General features: G+C 43.6%; 2 protein-coding genes across 10 annotated transcripts in view; both read right to left on the bottom strand.

Annotated features, from left to right (window-relative positions):
• The window catches only part of LOC127473546 (T-cell surface glycoprotein CD1b-3-like), a 180453-nt gene that overhangs the window by 4032 nt on the left and 152135 nt on the right, over positions 1-24286 (bottom strand). The window lies entirely within an intron of this gene.
• The window catches only part of FGD3 (FYVE, RhoGEF and PH domain containing 3), a 107513-nt gene that overhangs the window by 53989 nt on the left and 29238 nt on the right, over positions 1-24286 (bottom strand). Inside the window, exon 1 of one of the 8 annotated variants that reach the window (XM_051793242.1) lies at positions 3944-3967. The exons of 5 other annotated variants lie outside the window; for them this stretch is intronic. The gene's annotated coding sequence lies outside the window, so the exon portion shown is untranslated. Of the gene's footprint in view, positions 1-1264; positions 1834-3769; positions 3923-3943; positions 3968-24286 lie in introns of those variants that run through there. 2 more of the 8 variants (XM_051793239.1, XM_051793241.1) reach the window with 2 other exon arrangements.

Raw genomic sequence — 24286 nt, 5'->3', positions numbered from 1 at the left:
AAACCTGAGCATGCACTTCCAAACTCATAAAATCCTGCAGTAAGACTCAGCTTTGATCTGCATGGTCCTTGAGCTTCTAACCTCAAGTACTTCATGGTTGGCTTGTGATTCTGCTCACATGAACGATGCTGCCTGCTCACAATTCCTCTGTTCAAAACCAATCCAAGCAAGAAAGGACACAGATGATGCTTTCCAGAGGTAAATTTTTGCATTATATTAATAAAATAATAGGTATTTAAGGCTCCTACTAAAGTAAAACCTAAACAAAACTTCTGAAATGCCTCAGTTGAGGTACAATTTGTATTTTCACTAATAACATCAATCTTTCTGACAGAACTCAAAGCCACCAGGAATTTCATGGCACTGAGAACTTTCTCAAGTGTCTCCTGTTATCCTCACTGTTTGCACCCAGAGGAAAGCCTGTATTTTCCAAAAATTGCTCTTAGAGACTGTCACAAACTTGAAGGCTACGATATAATTTTCTATTAGACTAAGATAAAACACAAGGATTTTGGGTGCTCCACTGAGTGAAGTAATAAAGAGACCAGCTGAACCCAAATGAACTCCAGTTCCCAGGCTTTCCTCCCACCACAAAAGCCAGTTTCAGATCTTGGACTTGGCACCCAGTCCCCATGTAGCTGTATTCAAAAATAAGCCCTGTTTAAAATAAAATATCTTGAAGGTCTGCGATAGCAGCAAGACCCTGAAATGTTATGACAATCTCCTGGTTTGGCACACCCTATATTTGCTGATCCATGGGACTTCTCCAGCCTTCTTTTAGAAGAAGAGATTTTGCAGCGTTCCACTGAAACAAAGCAAGCCTACAGTTAGTTCCTTGGCTGTGTCACACCTTGCCCTGCGCTGGACTAGCTCCCAACCCTCTCCTGCTGCTCAGCAAGGAGCAAAGCCTTTCCCACCCTGCCACCAGGTACACCCTTCTCCTTCCTCTTATGCTGCATCATTAACTCCAGCATTTTCCTCAAACCCACCTCTCCTTCCTGCCCACGGCCCAGCAGAGCCCCTGTCAGGGATGGGAGTGCTGCACACATTCCCTGCTATAAACCCCAGCTCGACGACACTGACCACGGTGAGTTCACGTTTTCCTGGCATTCCAAAACATCAAATTCAGCAAAAAGAGCGACAGCAAAGTTATCACCACGAGCTTTCAGAAACAGACGCAATCAAAGCAAACATTACATTCAAAAGCAAGCAAGAATCCGGCGTGGACCGCAACTCCCCCCCAGAACAGAGGCGTATCACTTACTTCTGCTTGACCAGAGACCCCCACGTTTTTCTCTTACTCACTCAAGCTGTGAGACAACCCAAAAAGCAGGGAGAAGAGTTCCTGCTGCAGCTCTCATTTTGTGGGTTAAATGCCATGCTCACAGGAACTGACCTCCCTCCCCCAGCTCACTTCCGACCACCCTGCGGTTGGTGACTCAAAGCATGTAAATGTGGAGGAGCTGCACTCAGCACAAGGCACAGGAGACTGCTGCTGGGCTTGAGTTTCAAACCATCTGAAAGGCAACACAGGGGATGTGGATGGTTTAGGACCCTGACTCTTTCTGAAGTAGAAAAGAGAAAGCTAGATCATGGAATCACAGATTCCCAGCACGGTTCAGATTGGAAAGGACCTTACATACCATCTTGCTCCAACTCCGCTGCCGTGGGCAGGGACACCTTCTACTAGCCCAGGTTGCTCCAAACCCCATCTGATCTGGCCTTGAACACTTCCAGGGATAGGGAATTCATAGCTTCTCTGGGCAACCTGGGCAAGGGCCTCACTACCCTTACAGGCAAGACTTTCTTCCTACCATCCAATCAAGACCTACCCTCTTCTAGTTTGAAGCCATTCCCCTTTGATCTGTCATTACATACCCTTCTAAAAAAATCCCTCTCCAGCTCTCTTGTAGGCCTCCTTCATCTCTTTAAAGGTTTTTTTGCTTAGATACAGCTTGATATTAATGCAAGAACAGTCAGTGACAGCAGTGACATGTCATGGAAACAAAAAAAAACCCCAGTTCTCAGCACTCAAACTCTCAGGCTGCTTCACAGTCCCTCTGGGAAATGAGGGGCCTCAAAAGTGACAACAAATATAATTCAGCCATCATGGGATGGAGTGGTTAAAAGATTTCCATCAAAAGTCTTGAAAGTATTTGATGCTCCTTCTTCCCCTCTCCTGCTCTCCCATCAGAATCCTGCACGGGAAATGATGAAGGAAGAAGCAAAACGTAAAACTCTGAATGAACGCTGCATTTCAGGGCAGGCTGCATTCCCAGGAGCCACAAAGGGGCTGCTGCTTCGGGTTCTTACAGGAAAAACACAATGCTGGGATTTGGTATTTGGTGTACTTTTATCCTGTTCTGACTAATTTTAAATGCCTTAGGTGAGGATCCTTCCTTTAACAGATGTTTCTATAACATCTCGAGGGTCACTACAGAACATCACTGTCATAGTGTCTTCCATAAACCTGCATCAAGATTTCCCACCTTTATCCTCATCAGATTCTCCTAAAGCACATTCCTGCAAGCTAATCCAAATCCAGGCTGTGCTTCACCACCACTGGCACACACCTTACATCTCTCATCATTTGAGTCACAACAGGCAAAGGAGTTTTAAGCTCTGACTTCTGTTCTTCTTGAATAGGTTTTTTCATAGAATCAGTAAAAAACTGCTTTACACACTCATTTCAGTGCAGTCTGTCTGTCATTACAACCTAATTTTTACTGCCCTGTCCAGAACAGCACCTAATCCAGGTGCAATGCCACTCCAACACTCCTCTGCCTCTGGGACATTTCACGCTTGATCCCACAGCCAGGGATTGCTCCACAACTGCTTTAGAGAAACCATTACAGAATTTTAATGACTTTCAATTTCATATACTTTCATTTAAAGAATTAGCTTTTCACCAGACCTACACCAGCCCTTTCCTCACAGTCAGGAAAAGATTTCTGAGTGACCAAAATGAGGAGCTTCAACATCTAATTCTGTATTACAGCACTACTCAACATAGGTGTGTAAAACAAATTCTGCCAAGATCTTCATACTTATACCACAACAAGGCAAAGAAAACACAAAACCACAAGCATGTCCCAGAAATCCTGCTGCTAGAAAGTCATTACACGCAACCCCACACTGGGGCAAGATAAAAAAACCCAAACAAAAACCCAAGCAGGCAGTCACTTCTAATGTGTTCACCTAGTTTTAGGCTTTTTATGTTGCTCTGAATACAACTGGCCACCACATCACCCATAGGAAGTACAAAGCAAGGACCCTTACCAGGCCACTCAAATATCCCACATTCCCACTAGAGTGGCAGTGATAACACCTGCTGGGATGTAATACAGGATCAACTCAACTTGAAAATTTAAACACCCTTCCAGGACAAAAAGGCAGAATCTATCATTAACTGTATGGAAGGTCATCTTTCCCTAGTAAAAGTGATATTTATTATTTTATTGTTATTTTGTAGCAGGCTGCCAACCAATTCTTGCCATAAATGAGGCAAGGGGAAAAACCCAGCAGCTGAATGGGGAAATGACCAGCTCCCAACCCTGGTGATTCCAAGGAGCCTTGGAAGCAACAACCAGAAAAACCACACTGAGAACAGAATAAAAAGTCACTTAAAAGGCAAATGAGAAACAAACCAAAGCACCACAGAATACACTCTCCCCCAGGACTAAAAATGGGCACGATACAGCCCCGAAACAAAAATATTTTCTTTTCTTCTACGAAACAGAATGTGGTACTGCAGTTAGCAAGCACTTACCTTTGGCTCCCGAGCTTATTGGTAACAGTTAAAAAAAAAAGCTCTTATGTTTTTAACCCAAACTGAGCCCTCTGTTAACATCCAGAGGGATCCTGAGGACATGGTAGCCCTGCACAGCCCCAGCCTGCCTTCGGTCACAGGAGTCAGCCCCAAATGGCAGGGTTGTACCCAAACCTCTCTGCAGGAAGGCACTCAGCTCATTCAGGCTGGCATCAGGGACATGTCCAACCTCACCATCTCCTGCAGAGAAGGAGGGACTAGCTCCTTGCTGGGGAAGCAGCTCCTTGCTGTACACCACTGTTATCCAGCACTGGATGGCTGCAAGTCCTGAGAGTGGAAAACTCCACTTAACCTCTTGGTTAATAAATTTCTAAGTGATTATAATTTAAACTCTGCTGGGGCACAGATGAGGACTGATGGATTTTTGGAGGTTGGGTTATTTTTTTTAAGAAGTCATATATGTTCTCTCATGTGGTTTAACACAAATACAATAATTTCTAGCTCTATATCTGCAGTGCTACTACCTGAGTGTGACGACCTACACAATGACCTGACCAATACAAGGTTAAATTGTGTGCTTCTCCATGTTATCACAGAATCACAGAATGGTTGTGGAAAAGACCTCTAAGATCAACAAGCTGAACTGTCAACGCCCCCACCCCCCCACGTTCACCACTAAACAATGTCCCAAAGTGTCACATTTTCTTTGAACACTTCCAGGGATGGTGATTCCACCACTGCCCTGGGCAGCCTGTGCCAAACTGTAGTGGTTTGGTTTAGGCCTCTTCCTGGCAACCACGTCGAAACTAAGGAAGTCCCCATACCCCAAAATTCCATTCTATTCTTTACCTAAGCAGAAATATAAATAGAAGGGGGGAGGAAGTCGGAAGGTAGATCTCTTCTGGTGGAGTTGGAGAAAGCAAAGCAACCTCTCTGCAGAAGGGTTTCTCGTGTGGGAGTGTAGGTCTGTGAGTTTTTTGGGAGGCTGTTGCTTCTTCCCAATTTGAGGGGAGAGTTCTGGTGGTGTGGACTCTACTTTCTTAAGGAGATTATTAAGATTTTGTTTTGCTAGTTCTTTACTGGCCGCGTATATCTGGTTTTTTCTAGGGTTTTTTGGGGGGGTGTTGGGATTCTCTTTCTTATATGTATATAGTTTTTGTAACTGTATATAAGTGTAAATATATATACTGCTTTGGTTCTGTTATTTTGGGTTTTTTGGTAGGTTTTTTTCCCCCTCCCTTTCCTTCTCCGGTGTTCATAATAAAGGGGGGGGGGAAGCCTTTTGCTGTGGTCTTGAGCACTTGGCAGGAAGCCAAGTCCAAACTTCCATAACCACCCTTTCAATGAAGAAATTTTCCCTAATACCCAAACTAAACCTCCCCTGGCACTAAGTGAGGCTGTTTCCTCTCATCCTGTCACCTGCTACCTGGGAGAAGAGACTGACACCCACCTAAGTGGCAACTCTCAAGCTCTTTCATGCTTGTTCTCTGACAAACTTGTACCAAAGTTATTCTTTTTATTTTGCTTGTATTTGTATCAGTCTGGCCGTAGGTTTCCTCTCTCAGCTGAGTTGGACACAGGTGCCCAGCAGTAACCTTTGCAATAGCATCTCAGAATTTGGACATAACTCATAGATCTGGTTGTAAACTCTGGCAATACAGTTTCAAGTCTCTACTGACATTCATGCAAGGCACACAGGAAATAAATTTCCAATCTGAAAAAACATTCTCTCTCAGCCTAGTGTTGTAGACTGTTTAGTGATAAGTAAATGCCTGAATTTAGCTATAGTTTTCTCAATATTTACACTCAGTATGCTCCTCATAAAGGCACAGAGAGTTGGGGGATACTGAACAGCAACTCCCCACACCTGGAAGGCAGTTACAAACTTCTGTGATTTAACAAAGTATAATGGTCAGGCTTTGAAAAGCTCATTCTTTGGGAGGAAGCATTTAGCTGACTCTCTCCCCCCCACCCCAAATGGCATAATTTAATTACTCCAGGCTAAAACAATCAGCACAGTAACTTTCTATGACACCAAGATCAAAGGTAGAATAGAAAACCCCCCCTGAAATTCTTCCATCTCGTAAGGAAAGCAGGTTAAATGACATATATAGATTGGGGCATAAAGAGTCACAAAGTAAAGGAGAAGGAGCCTGGGGCAGATGTCAGCCAGTCTGACACTGCAGGTGACAAAAGCCCTGCCAGAATGCTGCTCACAGTGCACATCAGGAGATTCAGCCATCAGACGGGGCTGTCACACACTGTTCCTCTGCAAGGGAAAGGAAGGCAAGAAGAGAGGAGCAGCCAGACTCATCTCTTCAGTGCAGACAAGTCTTGCCCTACTTTTGTGTTCTGAAATGCAAAGGAACTTGTTCAACTTCAGCGCCAGATTTCAAGACTTAGTTTCTGAAGCAGTCAAGGTCCAGATGTCAAAGTCCAGCTCAAGTTGTTGCAGGTGCCTAATTTAGAAGAGGGAAGGAGAACTGGATTTTCATTCCCATATTTCATTACAATTAACATGAAACCCGGAATACATTAATTCATAAGACCTTGTTTTGCTTTGCGTTTCTCTTTTGCAAAAATTCTAATTGAAGATGGAAGATAATGGCCCCTTCTCCCTAATTTATTCCTGATTTCAGGATTGAGTATTGGCCAGATAACGTGCCCAGACAAAAAATTAAGGTAAGCATCAGACTAGAACACCGTCTGGAGAAACCTTATTTACAGTTAAGCATTTCTCATCGTAATTTTACCCTCACACTTCTTGTTCTAGCCAGGTGATCACAAGCAGGGGCACTTCTCTGACTCACAGGCTGAACCCTGCACAAAACCACTGTGGGGTCCTTCAGCACAGCACCAGTGCTTCAACTTACCTTTCCCTCCCTCTGCCTCTTCCCCATCCAAACTGGCTTCTCATCTCGTTTTTTCTGGTTATTAACTCAGTTTAGCTCTGGTCTCCAGCCTGGTTGCCTCCTGCACGACACGGGGATGCTCAGCCAGGGTAAGCATGGTGTGCCAGAAGGGAACACCCCATACAAAACAGTCTGATTCCTAGGCAGTGTCCCCAGGGATCAGCCAAAAGGCCACTGAGCATCAGCTGCACTGTGTAGCTGCAACTGTAAATGCATTCTCACCGTGGGTTTCCTAAGTTCAAGCTATTATTTTGTCTATCTGACAACCCCAGAGCCCTCAGTGATGCCAGACGTCTGCAACACGGCCTCTCCTCTAAGATGCACACGCTGGACCCCCACGAAGGGATGCAGGCAGAATCCTTATTCAGCATTCCTGAGAATTTCCTCTGATGATGCAAAGAGCCTGCTTTTTTCCTTTTCCCTTGACAAGTAACAGGTTTTCCATTATGATGAAAGAATCCTAATTTATATTTACACCGATTATGCAAAGCAAAGAACACATTTCAGGCTAATAACACAGCTGGGACTTCACATCTGTACTGCTTTAACACAGAAATTGCAACACAGAACAATCCATTACTGTAAAAACTCAAAGAGATTTATATCACAAACAAATAATCACAGCCAAGGCCATTTCAATTTGTTCCTTTCAGGTTACCTGCAGCTTGATGATTTACTCTTGGGATTCTCTCCCCAGAACAAAGAGAAAGATGGCAGATCTCCAATTCACAGAATTGGGAAGGGAAAGGGAAGAAAAAGAGGGAAAAGAATTATACTGCCCTCCTTCCAGTGATTTAACAGCCACAAAGGTGAGAAACAGTCCAATCTAGTCCTATGACTGAGATTCCATCCTTCATTCAAAACCATGTCATAAAAAATGCTTCACGTGCTTCACTTCTCCTTTTACTAGAAGCTTATTAAATTGTTTTTGTAATGACAAAAGCAGCATGCAAGGATCTCTCACTGCTCAGTTGATGTGCTTGTGCATCTTCTTAATGGCACACACTGCACTGTGAAAAATCTCATTTAACCAGCAAGGAGAGTAAAAATTATCCTCCACTTAAGATTTAATGGCAATATAATGCATATCCAACAGTGTCCCAACAACTGGCTTTCTCTTATAATCTTGAATTGTTTTATTGGTTTTAGTAAACCAATAATTAGCCTCTACTCATTTAAAAGCCTTTATTTAGGTACTAAATAAAAGTATGTAAACCTAGCTCAGGTTCTCTGCTACAGAAGTGAACTCTGCAGGGCAGGACTACCTTTTCTGTGTGACCACAACGTGCTGTCACTCCACACTGCAGAAGTCAAGAAAATTCAACTTCATCATTGAAAAGCACAGCGGGTATTTTCATACTGTTTTGACAGCAGAGCTGCACATTTAAAAATCCAGAGCAATTTCACAATAATCACTAAAAGAAAACATATTTCAGCTCTCCAGTGTGGCTGAGTAACTCCCTACTTGAAGTTTAAGGCTTTTACAGAAAAGGACCAAGCCACAGAGTCTTTGAGGCTGGAAGGGGCTTGGGAAGATCACCCAGTCCAATCCCTCTGTTCAAAGCAGAGCAGATCAGGCTGCTCAGAACCTGGTTTGACCAGCTCCAAGCATGGACAAACATATTACTATATGACATCTATAATAATCCCCCCCCCCATTTAATACAAATGTAACAAAAGAACAATGTAAATTCTCAATAAACAAGGTTCTCAGCAGCAAGAGCAGTTCTCAGCTACTTTTTTTGAGCAAAGGAAGCAGAAAAAACACTTTATTTCTGACTGATGAGGCTGAACACAGGCAGGAACTGCAGAGGAGCAGACAGGTTGCTGTGGTCCCTCGGCTGCACAGACTGCATGATCGGGTGCCACGTGGGGCCACGGCAGCAGTCACAGTCTGGAGAAGCCTTTAAGAGCCTGGACAGCACTGAGAGGCTGAAAGCAAAAGCATCCCTAGTCCTGTGCCATTTCCTGATGCCTTCCTGATGTTGGAAATATCCAACAAAGCAATCCCACGGAGCGACTGCACAGTCAGTGCAAGGGAAGCTGTGGAGGGGTCCAGCCATGGCGAGTGGATACAGCATATGATGAGGACCAAAGGTCCACAGGCCACTGTAGTGGCTTCTCAGCTGACTACAGAACACAGTCTTTACCCCACCTCTGCACCTGCTCCACCAGAGACCCACACCCCCAGGTTATCCCACAGCTGCTCCTGAGGTCAAACTCCACGTCACTTCCAGCTCTGAGGGGACACACAGGCACAGTCTGTGCTTTGCAGATGGAGCAGCTGAGAGCAAAGCATTATTTCCCTTGCACGACCATCTCCTTAGCCTAAATCAGTGCTTCCTCACTCTAGGATCCACAGTCTCCAAGGTCCAAAGGGAGAGCAAGAAAAAGAACCTGGAAAAGGTTAAAGGTGTCCATGAGAACAACATGCAGATAAATGAAGTGGAAGAGACAGAAAAGCACTGAACTGGCTCCACTATTTCAGACCCCAGAGCAGACAAAGAATAGGATGAAGCATCCTTTCTATTTATTTCAGTCTGGCAAGCTCCAAAGAAAGTAACACCAGCTCAAATGCCTGCAACACAGAGTACAAAGGAAAGCTGCAGTAAAAGGAACTAATATTAGTTTTCCAACAAAACTTCAGTTAATTCCTTGTATCTGTAGCAGCCGTTTCATCTCTCCTGTTATCTGTAATTGTACTTTCATCCAATCCATCATCACTAGATGTGAAAACAAGGACGTTTTGCAAGCACTCAGGTTATTATTTGGGACAACAGTTATAAATCACAACACAATCCTTGTGACTGACTGCTCAATCTTCATTCTGAAGAAAAAACATATCACACTTCATAATTGCATTGCTCTGCCAGCAATGATTTTAAAGAAATTTTTAAGGAATTGGAAGCTCAAGCTGAACATAAAACAGGTAACCTTTTCAGAATCAGACCATTAACCTCAAATATGCAATCAGATTGATGCTGTGAAAATAAACATTTTCCCTCCCTTAGGTGACAGTTTTCAATTCTGAAGTAAACTAAGAGAGAATTGGGTCTATTATTACATGAAATGCAACTGGCAACTAGCACTTTCAAATATAAATGTATAGCTAAGAGGAATAATTATAAACCATGTTACTTGCACAGGAGATGTCTGAATATTTGTGTTTAAAATGTTGTTGCATAAAACAGCACGTATGACAGTGACTGTCTCAATAATTACTGGTTTCCATGAAATTTCTGAATCATTAGTCCATATTATTCTTTTATTGATGCAGAAATCTCAGTGCATACAATGCATGCTTGCTGGTAAAGCTGCATTATTGAGAAAGGATGACTGGAGGGATTAAATAAAAAAAGCCACTACAGAAATTTGGATGCTATTAAGAAAAATGCAAAGAATTTTCACTGTAGGAAAAAAACTAAAAGAAAATATCATTACAAGATTATTTCAGATAATAAATGACTCTTGTAATGAATTTAGAATTCTGAGCTCTTACAATCATAAGAGTATCAAAATCACCATTTGCAATGAAAACATATTTTAGTTATATCATCGCAATCCAATCGATCACGGGTTGTGGATAAATAATTTTTGTTTGGTTTGAGTTTTTTCAGATATAGTACGATATATTGGCTTCAGTGAGCTATAACTGCTGCCAAGGTCAGGTCACAAGGAGATGAACAAGACACCTTTTACAGGTAAAGTGAGAACCTGAGTTAGCATCAATCAATAAACAATAAAATAGGAACACCAGTACATCTCCAGATTCCCTAGGATACTTGGTGCTTCCTTGGCAGCACACTGCCCAGTGTCAGCAGATACCAGGAGCCCTCTCAAAAAAGAAAAGAAACAAACAAAGAAACCCCAAGTGTGTGCACACATGAATTGCAGTAAAGTCTGACCATGCCTTGATGCTCCAGCCCACCGTGCTCCACTCTGTGAGTGACCAGTGGACACCAACTCATCAGTGCCCATCCACTGTGAGACCAACTGGCCACACAGTCCCCACCCATGCCCACCTGTGGCACTGAGGTTGCCTTCTGCACCTGATGAGTAACCCCTCAGAACACATGGTGATTGTCATCACACGAAGTTACTGCTCCAAAGGCACCTTAAACCACGTTAATCCTGCTCATAGACAAACAAAGGCTACTCAGGAGATGCTGAAAGCCGAGGTGTCATCCCCCCATATCCAAATCTGGCATTCATAAATATATGCAAAGCCTGCAGCCAGCAATGTCTCCTCACCTGCCCCGCTCGGGAGTGATAGCTCTCCTCAGAAAACCCAAACAGGGAGGCTGAAGCTGCTGCCAATTTCTGGGTTAAGCCAAGCACACGGCCCAGTGCCCACAGCCCAGCTGTCCCTCCCACCACGCGCTGTGGGACCACCCTGCCTCAATCCTTGGCCTTCCTGCACACAACCCACAGAGATACACTCAGAGGGACCAGCCCTGACCTCCAGCTTTCCTTGGCTGAAGCTGTGCTCTCAGAATGGGAATGCTCTGGTCGGGTTTTATGATGGACGGTGGCAGAGGACAAACCACACCTGTCGAGCAAAATAATTGCTTAGCAGTGGTTTTTAACTGAAAAGCTCGTTTGTTCTAATGGTCAGGAAGAATCTTGTGTTTTGTTCCCTGCAAGATGCAGTTACAGAATCACAGGATGGCTTGAGTTGGAAGGGACCATGAAGACTATCTCGTTCCAACCCCCTGCCATGGGCAGGGTCACCTTCCACCAGACCAGGCTGCCCCAAACCCCACCCAAACTGGCCTTGTGACAAAACCACCAGAGTAAAACTAGAAACAAATGGAAAATTCAGGCTAATCTGTCCAGGTTTCTGGTCACAGATTATTTCTTCTTCACAGAGTATTTCCTCTTCTCTGCCTGCCCAGATATGTGAGTGCAACTCCCACAGCCCTATTTTCCCAACCCAGTATCTACAAAAAACATTCTTTAACTGAAGAGATCCCTCTTCCTCCTCAAAGAGCAGCCAGTTTGGGATTCTCAGATGTTTTTAAATGACATGTACAGAACTGTAAGATTACTAAAACATGTACTGGGTAGTCACCAAATCAAACTTGCCAATGCAAAAATTACCGAGGACTGACATGCAATGTTTGTTACCCTAAGCCAGTCACACATTCTTTGTATCAAATGCAACTCCTTGTGGAAGATTAATGGAAGTGGTAGTTACTTAATAGAATCTTTAGCTAGGCATCTTGTGCTCTATGCCTTTCTCAACATAAACCTGCTGCATGGCACATTGCCTTTTCGTGCACATAGAATTTAAACTGTAATTACATTTAACAACTGTATCAGGGGTTAATTATGCTGATACTTTTGGTCTGTGTTTGGCCTCGCCACCTGTGAAAGTTTTACTCTTTCCCTGCCAAGTTATGGGAAAGCAACATAAAATTCCAACCCACTCAGAGATCTGTTGGAAATACAGATGATAACGTTAAATTAAATTGCTGGGTTGTGGCATTTGAAAAAAAATAAATTTTTAAACAACGACAAGAAAAACCAACTAACCAAACAAAAATCACCTGAAAAGCAGATTGTAGGCTTCATAATGACTGCATCTGAAGTGGTAAAGGTTGTGAAATCAAGCAGTTTTGGTGTTCAAAGAGAATGCAAACGAATCTATTAAGAGACACCACCATCTGGGCATCCGGGACCAGGCACAGTGGGGCAGGAGCTGCTGCTCTCCCCAGGGACAGACACCACACTGCAAACCCATTATCACTTAGATCACACCATGACATTTTAGAGACAGATAAAACACTAGAAAGCCCTGCCCTCGGGAATCACAGCCCAAGAGGACACAGCAAAGCTGCACAAGCAGAACTCGAACCAGCCTTTCTGAGAGATCCCAAACGTACCCCAAACACACTGCACCCCATCCCCTTGGCAAAGGGGCTGCAGCCAGCACCGAGGACACAGTCAGGACACTAATTTCTGCCTCGGCTCACTCATTCTGCAACACAAAGAGCCTGGGCTGTCCTGGGAGGGAAGCACAGATCCACAAGGATAGTGCTGGGCCTCCCTGGGGTCTGGGTGTGGCAGGAAAAGTAGGGAGTGAGGGATCTAGAAATTTATTCTAGCTTGAATTTTTTTCCCTATGTCTAATTTTTCCTTGTTCAATGAAAGAAGGAGACCAGTAAGTAGGGAACTCTCTAGAACAAGCAGATGATGCTTGGAAACAGTACAAAAAGTTAATAACTGTGAGTTATAACAGGATATTGAACTGAGGAAAGGGAAGGCCAAGCTGTGACTCACATAGGAGCATTAGTAGGTAAGAACCAACAACAACATGAAATACTCTGCTCCTGTTTAACCTTCTTTGATGATCTTTATTTTCCCTTGCAAAATGGCTGCAGAAATTAGTACTTTATTTTGCCTATGGGTGGCACTTTGCACCCTTTCAGAGCTGCAGTCACCCCAGGGTGGCACCAGCTAGTGAGCACTAAATATAATTTTTTTCATTGCATTTTCATTAGATACAAATCCATATTCCACCTGACATTGCACCATAAGATGGGTATCAGCAACAAGCATTCCAGAGGTCAGCAAGCAATGGGAAGAAATTCCTGTAAACATTTAACACCAAGAAAAAAAACTGTCTTGCTTCTCCCTCTGATGCCAACTCCAGGCAGGAGGGATGGCTGGCAGCACCAAGAATTGTGCTTAACTGGGCACCCCCAGTCACTGCAGCTGAGCAAATGACTGCCTCCTCCTCAGACCTGCCAGCACTGCCTTTGTGATCAGAGACAAGAAGAAACCTCAAACTGACACATTTTATCTCAAAACTGGGGCAGGTTGGGCACTCTCATTTTAACAGCTGAGGATCTGAGCTGAGCTACGGTGACTTACTGTTCTGGCACATTTTGATTGCAAAGAGTTGCATTCCTGCATTCTTACTAGGTTAAAATTCTTATTTTGGTTTAGTGCATCCCTTAATTTAGGACAAATGAAGAAAAAAAAAAGAGAAAAAAAAAATTAAACACCCCTATTCCCCCCACAACTTCAATAGAAACACATCAAAGGCCAGTACTGGTTCCTTCACTACTCCCAAGTCAATTAACATTTTCAGGCTACCTGAGAACAAGTCCAGGCTCTAAGAGCACAAATGGATTCTGTATCTTGCACTGCAGAAGCTGCATTTAATTCTCTTTTCTCACTTGACTCAGAGGTTTAAATTGCGGGGGATGGTGGTGGTGGTGCAAATAACTCTGAGGGATTTTTCAAATGTTCAGCTTTCCAATAAAAACGGAAATTTCTTTTAAAGAACTTCACACAGCAAAGTCCCATTAAGCAAAAATAAAACTCCCACAAGCAGCACTCATCCAGAATCAAATAAGAATTAACACTTCACTATTCCTAAACCAGATTTACTTTGCAGGCAAGGGATAAGGGAGCAGATCCGATTAGGCAAGACAACAAAATAAGATGGCTTGGCAGAAAGGTATTCATAAATAATTCAGGCCCTAATCTTTGGCTATTAAACCATAAAGGGTAATGGTAAAATTCATTTAATGATTTTGCACCTGTCACACAACCATTTACATGCATTTCTTAGATGAACAAACTGCTAAAGTTGTTTGTATCAGAAAACATGTCTGGGTGTGCTCATTAGTTCTAAAACCAAAACCCCATTTTATATGAGCATTCACCTCATTTGTCACCACCAGAATAAATCTGTGTGCTGGGTTCATTGCTGCTGTTAGTGTGGTTTAAATACAGCGTGTGCATATGCATCTGTACACTTATTTGATACATACACGTTGCCCCAGTCTGACATAAATCAACTCCCAAACTCATCCCATCGCTGATTTCCCACCTTGCCAACACTTGTGCAGCACAAAATGATGAACAGAGACACTGAAACTGGTAAAACTCTTGAGGACTGCAGGACTCAGGCTGAGTTTTAATTAGCTTGTTTTTGTTTGTTTATTTTTACAGAACAACATGATGAATTTTTCTTTTGTCTTTTAATATCAAGGAAGAAACAGGCTAGTACTCATATTCACTATGGGTAATTATCTCCAAAGGCTGAGCTCCTCTTCCTGCATAATGCTTTCAAAGGGAGACAGGCAAATTACAGCAGATAGGATCAGTACCATTCACAATGCCATATTTTGCAGAAGCTATTTATTCTTTGCTTTGTCCCTAACAATGCTTTAAACCAATTGCTGATTTGTTTGGATAATTAACATCCAAAATCCAATTTTTCACAGCTGAACTGAAGTGAGTTGGAGTCCCAGAGAATGCAGCTATTCATCAGCAGACAGCCCTCACCGGGCGGGCATTGCAGACAATGTAATTACCAAGCTTGGAAGGGATGTAATGCACACCCCCAAAGAAAGTATCAGTAGTGGGATGAGCAGTGAAGGATAAACAAGAAAGCAGTATTTTATCATTGCATGAAAAAACAGTACTCTTGCAAGATCTAATTGCCTAGCTGTGTTGAGAGACAGTTAAGTACTTGAGTGGAAAACTCATGAAGGCAGCTGGGTCATCCAGAGCTTAACAAAACCACGTGAACTCTGGTATCCTCAAGTGGCATCACTAGTCCACTCACTCAGGTCAGTCTAATTTTCATTATTATTATTATTATTACAAGTCATCATGGCCAGGCTTCGCAAACGAAGATTTGAGGAGGGCTCTACCCAGTTTGTTACAAACACACTGGTGGCTAAAGAGGCCAATTCGAGACAGGCACGTCTGGTTGCAAAAGGCACAGCAGAAAGACTCCTTAAAAGGTATATTCTGCAAGGCACGATTCTTTCTGTGTTGTCTTTTCTCCTCAAGGGTGATCCTGCGTGCGCTCTCAAAAGCATCACCAGTGTTACAGATAGTGTGTCTCCAGACCTCCTGACTGGAGGCCAGAGTAGACCAGTTATGTTGATCAATATGGCCAAGCTGAGATGTTGTTTCAGGGAGTCCTTGTATCTCCTCTTTGGGGCTCCTCTCTTGCAGCAGCCAGTGGCAAGTTCACCATAAAGCAAGATCTTAGGGAGGGGGTGGTTGGTCCTTCATCCTGGAGACGTGCCCTGCCCAGCACAGCTGAGTTCTCAGCAACATGGCCTCAATGCTTGTGACTGCTGCTTGTTCTAGAACAGATGGATTGGTCACATCATCTGACCAGTGGATGTTCAGGATTGTTCGGAGGCAGCGCTGATGGAAGCGTTCCAGGAGTCGCAGGTGGTGGCTGTAGATGACCCATGATTCAGATCCATATAAGAGAGTAGACAGCACTGTGGCTCTGTAAACACCAATCTTGGTACTTTTCTTCAAGTGTTTATTTCACCAAACTCTTTTATGGAGTTTTCCAAAGCTCTCTATGCCTTTGCTAACCTGTTGTCTGTCTCCCCATCAATCTCACCAGCCGAGGAGATGAGGCTGCCTGGGTAATTAAACTGCTGGACTGATTTGAGCTCTGATTGGCCAATGGTGATATGGGGATGATGGAAGACTTCCTGAGGTGCAGGTTGATAAAGAACTTCTGTCTTCTTTAAGCTGACCTCCAGCCCAAAGAGCTCAGCAGCCTCAGCAAAGCAGGATGTTAAATGCTGCAGAGCTGCTTCTGTGTGGGCAGCAAGGGCGGCGTCATCAGCATAAAGCAGCTCCTGGACAAGATGGTTTAAGGTCTTGGTGTGGGCCTTCAGTCACCTTAGGTTGAACAGGCTTCCATCAGTACAGTATCTTGATACTTTGGATAGTGGACGCCCTGAGCGTCGCTCTGCCCTAATCGCCCATGAACTGTCACATCTCAACATCGACATTGCTGCTCTCAGTGAAGTTCATCTCCATGAGGCAGCCTCAGAGAACATGGTGCTGGTTACACACTCTTCTGGTCAGGTAAACCCAGAACCCAAAGGCATCTCTCAGGAGTCGGCTTCATGATCAAAAACTCTATTGTCCCTAAACTCGAAAATCTGCCGACAGGTCACTCTGACCGCATTATCTCCCTACGCCTTCCACTCCACAACAACCAACACGTTGTCCTCTTTAGTATATGTGCCCCAACTCTCCAAGCTGACCCTGCTGAAAAAGATAATTTTACACTGACCTGCGCCGCCTTACCCAAAAGGTTCCTGCAGAGCATAAGATCATTATCCTTGGTGATTTCAATGCCAGAGTAGGAAAGAACTTTGAAGCCTGGAAAGGAGTATTAGGCAAGCATGGTGTTGGAAACTGCAACAATAATGGTCGACTCCTGCTAGAATTCTGTGTGGAGCAACAGCTCACCATCACTAATACTATCTTTCAGCAGAAAAACAGTCTGAAGACAACCTGGATGCACCCCAGATCTAAGCATTGGCACCTCATTGATTATGTCTTGGTGTGACAGAGAGATGCCCGTGATGTCCATCACACCCATGTGATGCCCAGTGCAGAATGCCAAACAGACCATCGGCTGGTGCACTGTAAACTTAACTTCAATCTCACATTCAAACCTAAAAGGGGCAGTAACCCAAGGAGGAGACTCCAAGTTAACAATCTCCAGTCAGCCACAGTGAGAGACAGATTCCAGGCAAATCTTCAAACTAGGCTCGAAAACCATTCCATAGATTCTACAGATCCCTCTCCTGAAACAATTTGGCACCATATTAAAAACAGCATCCAGCAGTCCTCTGAAGAATCCTTAGGGTTCTCCTTCAAGAAGAACAAGGACTGGTTTGACAAAAACAACAAAGAGATCCAGGAATCGTTGAGGGAGAAGAGATCTGCTCACCAAGCACACCTTGCACTGCCATCCTGTCACGCAAGAAAAGCATTATTACAAGTAAACTTATGGCAAAGGTATCGTTACCTCATCTCTGCAAACAATATATCGGAATTCTTCGTGTGTTTTGACTTCCCTCATCAAAATTTTAATCCATAAACTCGGGTGGATCTGGTAGCACACACCTGTTTTGGGCTAACTCAATCATGCCATTTGCAGCCCCCATCCTGTAGTAACTTCTTGCTAGCCCTGTTGGTGGAAAAACACTTCGACTACTGCAGGTCCTGTTAGAGATACTCCTTTTTGTTGAAGGTAAACTTCCTTTACATTAAAGAGGATTGATGGTCACACCTGCTGCACTTCACATGTTCAATATGCTTCCATTTTCCCCCCTAATTATGATTTTCAGTGTTATAGGGAACTACTTCACATGTAGCAAGGGACCTGTCCATACCCATCAGAGGAATTATTCACCTACCAGTAGATGCAATGTCTTCTTTCTGCCTCCCTTACTGCTGAAAATATGCTGGTTAAGTTGGTGACATCTTAAACTTGTGTTCTTGGTCCTCACTTTCCTTTTCTTTGCTTTCCTGAGATGACCTCCAAACACACCTTATGAGCACAAAATCCAGGAGGGCAGCTGGCATGTGTTTCAGCAGGACAACTCCTAATTGGCACAATATAGCTATCTTTTTTCCCACTGAACTGTGATTTTTGACCCATAAACACAACACAAATTACATAAGGATGGAAACCCTACCCATTTTAAACGCAGGCTCTCAATCAGCTATTCTGAAGAATTTCTTAAAACCACGAGCAACACCACAGACACAATGTGATGTATTCACAGAATCATCACAGAACGGTTTGGGTTGGAAGGGACCTTAAAAATCATCTAGTTCCAAGCCCCTGCCATGGTAAGGATCCCTTTGACACCTCCTCCCACCTTCCTTTTTCCTCTGGTTGCTCCATTTAGTATCTGAGTCAAAGGTAAGCCAGTGCTGGACACCACTGTTTGAAGCAGAAAATGTCTGTAGGAAGTTCCCAATATGCACAGCTTCATTTTCTTAAACCATTTACTTTTTCACCACTATTTTTTCTTTAAAGTAAAGACACCTTTTCCCCCCCCACTCATCTGCCCCACCCCACCCAGCAGACCCCACTGCTGCCTGACCCTGCAGCGTTCAGACCTTCTCCCTGGGCACATTTCAAAGTGGCAGCAGACACACAGTCTGAGAGACTTGAATGTCCCCCTAGATTTAATTAAGTGGCTTAGAAATAAAACCCATTTCACATTAATTTAAGAAACAGATTCACATACTATTTGAGAGAGTTTCCAAGTACATAAGGATGAAGGAAAAAAAAAAAACCAGGATTTTCCCTACTTTGAAATAGTCTTCTCTCTTCCCTTGTCCCAAGTCCCTCTCCAGCTCTCCTGGAGCCCCTTTAGGCACTGGAAGGGGCTCTCAGGTCTCCCTGGAGCCTTCCCTTCTCCAGGTGAACCCCCCCAGCTCTCCCAGCCTGGCTCCAGAGCAGAGGGGCTCCAGCCCTTGGCCCATCTCCATGGCATCCTCTGGACTCGCTCCAGCAGCTCCACGTCCTTGTGCTGCTGGAAATCCCAGAGCTGGACACAGGGAAGTCTCACTAAGCTGGGGCCTCACCTGAGCAGGGCAGAGGGGCAGAATCTCCCCCCCTCACCTGCTCCCACGCTGTGGGGATGCAGCCCAGGACAGGGGGGGTTCTGGGCTGTCAGTGCCCATGGCTGGCTCATGTCAAACTTCTCATCAACCAACACCCTCAGGTCCTTTTTCTTCTTTCCCCAAGTGGGATGCATTAGCTAATTTAGCTGTCAACTGAATATTTCAGGGCTCCAGATTGTCAGATTCTATTTCTCTTTTTTTAAAAAGAATAATAGAAAAAAGTGAATGAAACACTGCCTCTGAATATCAGAATACCCTGCTCAGAACAGGCACAAGAGACTGCTGCTAACAAAATCCATACAGTAGAAATTACTTATTTTCATGGAAGAGACAGAACAATCTTTCAAATCAAGGTTACAGATTCAAAGGTCTCCTCAAGGTTCTCTCAAAGCTCTTTGCTTCAAGAGCCTACAGCTGCATTTCAATTCTGAGAACAATTTGTCTCTCTCAAGTGCAAAGATTCCACCATTTAGTCTAACCAGCAATTCCTCTTCCTTGATTGACCCATGCTAAAACTCATACAAAAAAAAATATTCTGAAAGTAGGAAGACATGCAAGTTCCTGTTGCACACAGAAAAGGGTATGTTATCAGGTTTTACCTTAAAGTTTAAAAAAGCATGTAATTCCACTTCCCCAGGAGTATAAGAAACCAGAAGAAACTACCATATTAATGGTAATATTGGCATATTAATGGGAATTAATGGAATTGCCTGTATTTCCTTGACATTTTAAGTTCCCTTTCTAATCATCAGTTCAGGGGGTGTGGGAGCTACTCAGCGTTTACACCTGTACTAAAATTGCTCTTCATTTCCTTTGAACATTGATGGTAATAGTACAGTTTGTGCAATTCTCAACACTACCAAGAAAAAGACTCAATTCATTCCAAAATACAGATAATTCTCTACTGAGGCAGACAAGAAAACAAGCAGAAATGCCAAGCCCAGTGAGAAGGGGGAAAGAAAAGTGTATTACTGATAGTTATTTTCACTGAATGACAAGTTACAAATTCTAACACCACGACCATAAACATGAAATAAACCTATTTCCAAACCCAAATATTTGCCCTTTGGATATACAGTCCCATTTTTGCTACAGCACTGTTTCAGTGTCCCTTACTCACTCCCACCCTGCTTTTCCCATGTAAATACAGACACTAAGCATAAAACAAAAGAAGTCCCACTAATGTAGCATTTTCAGTAAGCTCTGCTCAGTGGATTCTTCTCCAGACCACTGACACCCAGCCCTTCTCACAACACCCTTTAAAATCCTGTGCTAATCTTCTTCTTTTCCAGGCATATTACCCTGGCTCTGCGTGAAGGAAAGTCCCCCTGACAAGAACTGTTTCAACCAGGTACAGCTGCAGCCAAGCACAGGCAGACCAAGCTTCTGGGACACAACAGGCCAGACCTGATCCTTGCAGACCTTACTCAGGGTGCTAAATTAAAGTTTTTCAAGCCTGACTGTGGACATGGCCAGAAGCATGAGTAATCCCATGGATTTCAGGGGCACTGCTCACAGTTGCAACATATGTTATGCTACCACATAAACACTGACCCACAGTTTTCAAACTGGGACTACCCACATGGCTGAGAAGTGGTTTAGGGGTCAGAGCTCTGCAGAAAGTAAGACACTGAATTTTCTAAGCATTGCCTCAGAAAAGGCAACAAATTACCCACATTTACTCTTCAAAATATCTGCTGTTATAAGGAAGTCACCTCCAACTAGTGCTGCAGGACATGATGAAGGACATGAGTAATGGTTCTAGAAAGCCCATCTGGAGACTCATTGCACACCTCACCTCTTGCAAAGCAACAGCAGTGCAACTAAGAACACAAACACAACAAAAAGTACCACTACAAAGTCAAAAGCTGGTGTTACTACTAGATGGAAGATATTCTCCAGTTCATTACCAACATAAACCCCCTGGCTGTCAGTATAATGTTCCATCTTTCTCCTGTCTCAGTCCTCCATGACCTAAATATTCACTGATTAGTACTTCTGAGCATTTAACTCTTTAAGGGCCCGGTCCTCAAGCCCTTCATATTCTTCCATCCAGGCTGCTCAGAAGGAACACAAGAGCACTGGGCAGCTCCTTTGGAAGGGAAACTCAACACCTGGCAGGACCAGCACAGGAGCTCCATCAGTCTTCTCTGTGTTGTACCTATTGCCACTCATTCTGATTCTCATAGGAGTATTTCCAAAAAAGGAGATTTTAACAAACCAGACTAAACACCCTAGAGCAGAAAGAAGTGGTAAACCTTGTGCCAAAGGATGGAGTTCAGCACAGCTGCAAGGTACAGGTGGTGGGACTAATGGTGCTGTTTTATACCCCACTTAACATTCTGCCACTGAAAGAGCAGTCCTGCCCTGCTCTCTCAGTCACACAAACTAAATTATTCTTAGTTAGAAGGTTTTTGTCAGGTCAATAAAGTGACCCAACTCCAAGTCGATTCAGCTGATCCCACGCACAGGGTGTGAAAGCTGCACTTGGGGTGGGAGCCAGGGAGAGCACAGGGAGCAGAGTGTGGAACTGGGCTCGGAGACACCTCCTGGGGTGGGTGGCACCACAGCCAGGGCTGCTCTTCTGACAGGTCCTGCGCTCTGCAAAACTCTGGGAATGACATGGTTTACTGCAGCTCAACTGGCCAGCAAGCAGAAACACTTTGTCTCCATTATTACTGCCTCATGGCATGGAAAAAAACATCAAACCCTCTTGTTCTGCACCAAAATACTGTCACTGGGAATCAGCAGTATTGAGAGAAATATTCAAAAACTGTTTGTTCCTCTTAACAGCAAAGTCAACATGACAAGGAAAATAACTAGTTTGATCTTCCCACCTTCTGAAACTGTGCCATTCTTACCACTCATTCACTAAATACAACCCAAGCTAAACCAGCTTGTCTTTGATAACCAAAGGGGTTAAGACCTTGAGGTTTTTTCAGTGAAGTGTTTTTTCCAGACCTCTACCATTTTTGTGGCAAGGGTTTTTTATTGCCACATCTGCATTTATAAGGGAAATTAAACTTCAACTGATCCCAGGCTTAAGTGAAAAGGCTCAGTTTTGGTTTCCTGTTGGAATTTGCAAAGGCAGAAACTTCTTTTGAGGGGGAGTGAGGCAAAGAACATCAGCTCTATAAAAACAGAATTCGATTTTAACATTGAATTGTGAGTTTATCCAGTATGATGGAGTCTTCACTTTTTTGAAGGGGTGATGAGTGGGACCTGTAAGTTGGAAAGAGTTTTTTAGTCTTGGGTGCAGTCCTTCATGGCAGCCTGTACACCAACACTCCCCACCTACTGGGAAGGGCCAAGAAGCAGGATTACACTGCAAGCTAGTGCCAGTCTCTGACACACGGCAAAACCAGGCTGTTCCTAATAAAATATCACAATTTAATTTAATCCCGTTTTCCAGGAGTGAAACACACGTTCTTTTCTTTCCTTTCCCCACCTAGAAATTGGCAATAGGAAAAACCAAAATACAAGTGCCTTGATTTCAGGTGACTGTCACTGAGCTTTGAGCACTACTGCTGAGAGTGGGGGGAGTAAAAAGCCTCATTTCCACCACCAGGGCCCTTAAGTACCAAGAATGCTGAAATGGCATCACCAGTGTCAATCTGCCCTATCCCCATTGGATTTTCACACATTAGAGGTTTGGATTTCCTTAAAGCACCAAGCTCGACTCCCACCTCGGGAATAAGAGAGGGTTTGTTTTGTTGTTTGTCATTGGGCTTTTTGAGGGGGGAGGGGAAGGGTGAATTTAGGTTTATTTTGGTTTTTAACTGCTCCTAAATTCACGACTTCCAAGTTTTTGCCTCTAGCATTATGTTTCCTAACTGTAACAATCTCAAAAGCAAAGTATTTAAACACAAAAATCTGTATAACCTAGCCTTGTTCTTCTCATCATAGATTTATCTCACTGTTTGAGTTTCTTTTCTCAAGATACTTGAGCTGAATTTCCAAAGGACTGGATTTTCTGCACATCTGCTGTATTTGAAATGATAACACCAGGTAACACTGAGGAAAAGGGGAAATAGGCCACGTCACGTAGGCATGAGGTTCTTCAAAGGAGACAATCCTACCCAGCTGCAGATAATTCCTGTTAAACATGACTTGAAAGTTTAGCCCCAGCATTAGACAGAACTCAACATTTTTCCAAATAAAAAGAAGTCATCACATTATTCATGTAGCAGCAAACAAAACATTAGGTTAACGGGTGTGAAGAAGAAAACGTGGTTCTTCACGTTCTCATGTCAGGATACAGGGTAATAAGACAAAGTCACTGTCACACTGGACTTACTTTTCAATGGCCTCAATACTGAAACATCTCACAGCTCTGCCATAAGGGCAAGTAACCCATATGTTCTCAGAAAATGTCACAGAAACCATACTTTCCTTCCAAGTTTACATAGGCACAAGTGACAACTGCTATGATTTTTACTTCCATTGACCCAAATTACAGTGGAGGTTTTTTCCCCATCAAGAAGTATGATGATAATGTAGAAGTATATAATTACCCTCCTCTGTTGACACTGAAATGTCACCTCCACAGAACATCTCCTACTACTTGTAATTCCACTAAATTCACCATCGATTACACGAGCTGCTGTTAGAAGTATAAAACAAGCACTGGTTCTCCAACCTCAGAAACCCTGCCAAGAGGAGGCAGAAGACAGCACTAAGGGAGAGATCTCCAGGTAAGATGTCTACTCTCCAAAGTCATCTACAAGATTCCTGAGCTGGATCACCCCAAAATATTACCTTTCAGAAGTCTCCAGGCTCCCTGTCCCACATGGGAACACCAGAAGAACACGGGAAGCCCCAAGACCATGGAAGAGCTCAGCAGAAGTTTTCAGATTTGCAATGCTGAAGCTGTGGGAAAGGCAAACCCTTAACTCATTCTGGAGGTGCTTATGTCCTTTCTTAGATCCCACCTTAATTGTACAGCAAATTATATACTTTGGACTGGGCTGAATCAGAGAAAATCCTGCAAACATCATTTACTTTAAGAGCTGGGTATCATTAAAAGTCCCACAGCAACAGGAGCTGTAAGATACTCCCTCAAACATACCTCAGAGAATGCCTAAATAACAAATATTTTAAAAACAACAACACAGAAAAGGCATGGAGGGAAAGCCTGATCCAGGTCCCCATGTTGTCATGGTGACTCCCCAGT

Source organism: Manacus candei, unplaced genomic scaffold, assembly GCF_025592945.1.
Source record: "Manacus candei isolate 608988 ecotype Guabito, Panama unplaced genomic scaffold, ASM2559294v1 h1tg000036l, whole genome shotgun sequence".
Classification (NCBI taxonomy): Eukaryota; Metazoa; Chordata; class Aves; order Passeriformes; family Pipridae; genus Manacus; species Manacus candei.
This window is presented reverse-complemented; position numbering and strand designations above follow the sequence as displayed.